The sequence below is a fragment of the Bicyclus anynana genome, chromosome 13 (genome assembly GCF_947172395.1).
Source record: "Bicyclus anynana chromosome 13, ilBicAnyn1.1, whole genome shotgun sequence".
In the NCBI taxonomy this organism is placed as follows: domain Eukaryota; kingdom Metazoa; phylum Arthropoda; class Insecta; order Lepidoptera; family Nymphalidae; genus Bicyclus; species Bicyclus anynana.
In genome coordinates this window covers 6,436,556-6,442,721 of record NC_069095.1, presented here as the reverse complement: position 1 = coordinate 6,442,721, position 6,166 = coordinate 6,436,556, and positions in this window count along the sequence as shown.

The following is a 6,166-nucleotide window of genomic DNA, read 5'->3' as shown; positions in this document are numbered from 1 at the left end:
CGCGCAAGCTACAGCTATACTAAGCTGATATAAATAAGTGGTCAAAGTGGTCTTAATAGTTGATATTCAATCCCTTTCTTCCGATAACTTTTTCCTTTCATCCGATCTAACTAAATCAAATTCTATATATTTCTATGTATGTATAAATAGTATACATATTGTAGATAATATATTATGTTTAAATAATACATTGACATAAAATTGCAGGCGTCCGCAATTTTGTCCGGATGAAAACGCAATATCATGACAAACTACTTGTATAAACCTTCTTCTTGAATCACTTTATTTATTATTGAAAACCAATAAAAAACCATTGCGTCGTGTAAAAGATGGTGAAAACAATGACGTGTTATTCTAGTAATAAAATTATTCAATTAGAAATCGATACGAAGTTATTCGATTTTTCGTGTTTCGTATGGCAACATCGATTTGACTTTTGGACAGATAATCTGTTGATGTCAATAATTGTCAATGTCATTCTCATTTTATTAATTAATTAGATAATGTCATTGAATTAATTTACTGATTTTGTCTGTTTTCTGTTTACCTTCAGTATTTTTTGAACCGAATTATAATTTTTCAAACCACAGCTATAATATAAATAAAACTTGCACGAAGTTAAATTCGAAATTCGAATAATGTTGACCCTGAACCGGAAAAATTGCAAGTTTATTTCAGCTCTCAGATGTAAATACAAGAGGACATTTACGCTGCATTAATCAATGTTAATATCAATATTAAAATTATTATAGTTGGCATCAATTGTCAATAAAATGTCACGAAAATACGAATACATTCTGTTTGAAACATGCTCGTAAACAAGTACACAGCAGGTGCAGGCAGCATAAATAATGTTTGATCCATTTTTAATGTGAAAAACGATTATTATTCATAAGAAATAATATGTATAACTTTAATAATTTTTGTCATGTTATTGTGTCAAGTCACAACAGAGTGTAGTTTCCCATATAAGTGTTGATGTGTCGCTCAGTGTATTTTTATGACTAACCAATATTGCTGTATTAAAAAGTACATTTACTGTGTAATTACTGGCATAGAAGGCATAACATCTAGTCAGATGTAGGACAGCACATAGGTTTTCTTGCATTGTTGATGGTTTGTTCAAGCAATATTTAGTGCATAGAAGTATTATAGTATATTTATCCTACTTTCCTGATTAATATTAAATGTGAACTGTGAGTTTGTATGTCAGTTTGATACATTTTCACACCCTAAACCAATTTTAAAACAGTAATAAATTGTGCATACTAGAGAATTATCTTAATTCTCTGCGTGTGTGAAGTCTGCCAATCCGCATTGGGCCAGTGTGGTGGACTATTGGCCTAACCCCTATCATTCTGAGAGGAGACTCGAGCTCAGTAGTGAGCCGAATATAGGTTGATGATGACGACGAATAAATTGTGGAATAACATAACATTATTAAATCCACTAAGTAAACCAATTTTAAAACTCTGATTAAATTATTTGCTGGATTTTAATATTTTATTACTATTTCAGTTATCCAGCGTCATCCCAAGTTTGTCAAAATTGCTGGAAAACGACTGATAAAGCAGCATCTTGCTCAACTGAAGAACGGAAAATAATTATGTAATAGCGACAAACACTCCAAATCGATGTTGTTTTCCTCGCTGTAATAATTCCAACAGGCTAACTGTTATGAACTATATAGGTAGGTACATCTATTTTGTCAATTTAATTATTATGTGCCTCATTAGTATTGTTTTCTCTTACAATCAATATACAACACAATCTTGAACCATTTTACAAATTGAAGATTTTGCTTTATTATTAAAAATAATATGAGTATGTATAATAATCATTTAGATTAAGAAAATATTTAACAAACACCATACAGTTTATCTATATCTTGGCTTTACAGAAACATTTAAATTAAATTATAAAACACAAACAACAGCCGGGACAATTCATTTATTTACAGTGCTTGTAAACTAAGCCTTGGTTTTGCAAACAAGCACTTTTGAAATAATAAGGTTGACTATTTGTCTATCTCCAGACAGACAGACAGACCTCATCACCAGATAGGAAGACAAGTTCTGCTGAGGAGAGTCAGCAAGAAACTCAACAGTCACTCTTTTTTAGAAAAGTAATACAATATTATAATTTACAATTGTTAACATCATTACAATAATTTCTTCTAGTAGAAGCTGATCCAATGGCCTCCAAGTAGTGGCGTGCACTTCATACATGCATTAAAGTACTGCATATCCTAAGAGTTGTCTTCATTAGTAAATACAGATTTTTCCACTTTGCTTAATTTTATTACTAGTGCATACCCTGATCGACAACGATATGCATGCCACTGCCTGGTTGGTTGGTTGTTTCATTTATTGATTTATTTGTTAAGCTTGTTGGTTACATAAAACAATAAATCTATTCATGTACAACTTTAATGTTACTTCATCTCCGGTGTACTTTTTGAGCAGTGAGAGTGATAAAATAAAATATTTTTTTATGTCTAGCAAACTTTTATTAAAAAAATTATTTAACCAAATCCTTATTTATACATCATATTATCATCTCCATATACTTTTATGGGGGGGCGTAACTGGGTTTCTTGGGCCAAAGTTGTATGGGCTGGTGGACATTCCCCTTTACTTGTTGCGTATCTTGATTATGTGATGGGTAGATAGGTACCTATACCTACCTTCAAATTAATCGTCGTCTAAAGTAACTAACAGTTATTATACGGTCACAAATAATAGTACAAACTAACTGACATTAATTATACACATTTTGTTCAACAGAGAATAAGAATGTGACTTCTAGCAACCCTGGGATTTACTATTTTGATTAGAGCTGTAGAAGCCAGAGGACGGCGCGTAATAACTAAAAGTATAATTAATGTTTACTGTGAATCCATGGATTGAAAGATACTTACCAGTCTAATTGTCTATACTTATTTTATTAGCATAAAAACTGGTAGGTTCTAACTTTTAGGTTCAGTGGTGCATGTCGGTACATTCTGCATTGTGTTATTAGATCATTGCCCTACGCAGTAGGTAGGAACACCACAGTCGCTTAGTTTACGACAGGTCGAGTGTGCACAGGTCACACGGTGCATTGTTACCATAACTAGTCACATAAATACTAGATAATATATTGGGTATGACGTTTACGGCCTTTTCAAGGGACCAAAAGTATTCTAATGCACATACTACAGACTACCTACGGTAGACCACGCTTTCCTAGAAGATGTCTATTCACTGGTGACTTGAAGAATGAAAATACCCACATTGTAGGAGACAAAGAAGACAGAAGCTGGAAGGGTACACCAAGTCTTCGCAGTAACAATCAAAAACGAGGTTCCAAAACGCTGTAAGCGTCCCAAATTAAGTTATCTCACTTGAGAGCTTCCAGTGTATGGACTGCGTAAAAGGTTAAAGTTAAGTTTAAGGTACCTACGCAAAAAACATGATAATTACGGAATAGTTCCCCTTTAAAACTACTAAAAAAAGAAGCAACCGAAGAAGCAGAACTGTATATGATTGAATAATTATTAAACGTTTGTTTGTCCTGTCATCTAAAAGCTTGCGTCATTTATGTTGTTTTGCGTTTATCTTCTCCGTTTCGACTTTCAATTGTGGCATGATGATATCACCACTTATTTTAGTATTCAGCCTCGTGAACTTCGCGTATATTTGTGAATATAAACAGTATCAACTGCATAACATTAGGCCCCTCAAGCGACAAATCTGATATCTAGACTGCACATTAAACGGTTTTTAAAAGCTACTTCATTGGTCTAGCTACACTCTACGTAACAAATTCAGAGGTACTAGGTTATGGGCCAACTATTAAACTCTTTAGTTAACAGGTGTTTATTACCTAACTGCATCATTTTTAGGGAGGTACGTAACTCTCCATATCTCACATCTTAAGTAACCTATAGGTAAAATAATGTTGCAATAAAAGTCAATGTAGTAAAAGACTTTGTAATCAATTTATAAGAACGCAGTTTATTACTATACAGAATCAACATCATTTAAGATCTCCAATCTTCAAAAGCGAATCAGTGTGTAGATCAAAGGTGGTTTTTTTGGGCGTAAAGGTGAAGAGCGGTTTTGCTATGCAGCGAGGCGCCGAATGCGCGTGTCTGGCCCGGAATAGTGCCGGGGAGCGGACAGAAATAGCCCAGACGCCGCATACGAAGACGTGACGCTTTTGGAACTTTATTAATATGCAAAATCCGTTGAAAGTTATAAGGAAAATTGTAGAGTCAAAGATCAGGTTCTTCAGATGACCGTGTCAGTACCTACGCTTAAGTCTTTACCCTTAGTTGAAAGGGGAATAGAAATATTGTTCATATCTAGCAGATATCGTTTTATAGTTACTTGGATGGTTGAGGGTCTGGACCCTTAAAACCTGCTACTGTTCAAAGCCGCAACAATCACAACTCCATAATTGCCTACTGTACCTACTTAATTAAGTGTGGTAGGAACACAGGCTCTGCCTTCTTAAAATGAGGTAATGGCTCATGTCAGTCAAAGAATCTACGATTGAATCTTTACCCCTAGTTCGAAAAGGGAATGGGAATACCTATTATACCGATTGAAAAGATATTCTCGTATATCGTTATATATTTGGATGGGTGAGCGTCTACATCTGGACCCTTGGAACCTGCTACAACAGTCCTAACTCCATAATTGGCTACCGTACATAACTATGTTGATATGATAGCTTAGTGCGCCGAATATAGGTCGTTAATGATGACATATCTCTATGTGTATAAAGTCATAGGCTGATTAACTTCAGCCTTAATAAAATGAGGTATGTCTGGCCACGCAGGCCGACAATCCACAAAATTAAGGTGCCTCACCTATTTTTTACCATTTCATAAGACAAGCTTAACCGTTCACTTATGAAGGAGCTATATGTTGTAACTTATGTGAAAAAATTGTCGTAGAAACCGTTTTTGTATTTCTTAATCCTATTATCATAAAGCGTAAGTATCGATAGATGCATAGCGATAAAACTGATCACACGCAAGAGCTTATCATTTGCAGTTGTAGGTACAAAGTTGCATAAGTACCTATAATACCTATGTAGGTACCTCAGCAGTGGCGTGCATAAGGTTTTTAACAAGGGTAGTGCATACACTTGTTAAAAACCATATATATCAGTAAACATTGGAAAATTCCTTGTCTAACTATGTATTCTGTGGTCCAACGTAGGTTTTAACTGGTTCCTTAGGGTATGCACTGTGCAGTGCATTTTTGCATCTATGAAGTGAACGCCAATGTACCTCAAGTGTGAAAATAAGCTTTCACCGATAAAGGGCGATGTTCGTTATCGTTGCAGATAACTTTGTTTTCCTTTATGCGTTATTCATTAGACACGCTTCATAGAATACTAGGAACATTAAGTTTTAAACGGATTTGTCATATTTTCCTGTTACCTACTTAAGTAATTTTTACGATAAGTAAAAGATATTCGTTTACGTAATTTTAAGGATAATTCTAAGATATTCGCACTCGTAGCATTATCCTGGTAGGTAATGAAATGAAATGAAAATATACTTTATTGTACACCACACAGAAACATACGATACAGAAAAATAATGGAAAGAAAGAAAAATGCACAATAGGCGGCCTTATCGCTAAAAAGCGATCTCTTCCAGGCAACCTAACGAAGAAACTAATAATAAAAATTATAAAGATATAGGCTAGGGTGTACAGAAGTAATATATAAAACAAAATAACGCATAAAAAAGAAAATAGTTAAATACTTATGTAACAAAATACTAAGAAATATCAACATATATAATATACAATACGATACATATACCATATAATACAAATTGTATATTTACAATATTTATACATACGTATACGAGTACATATATAAATATAGATATATAAATAATAAATATAAATGTATAAACATGTAAAAAAATATATATAAACATGTCATAAACACAACAAACCATGACGATAATTATTTAAAAAAAAAAAAAAAAAAAATATACAAAATTTAAGGTGGAAAGTAATGTTTACCAATGAGCCCCTTGAATATCGGTAAAGATTTGGCACGTCTGATATCAGGAGGGAGAGAGTTCCACAGCCTTACGGATTCGACAGCAAAGGATCTAGAGAAAAAAGAAGTACTATGAGTGGGAATTTTTAAG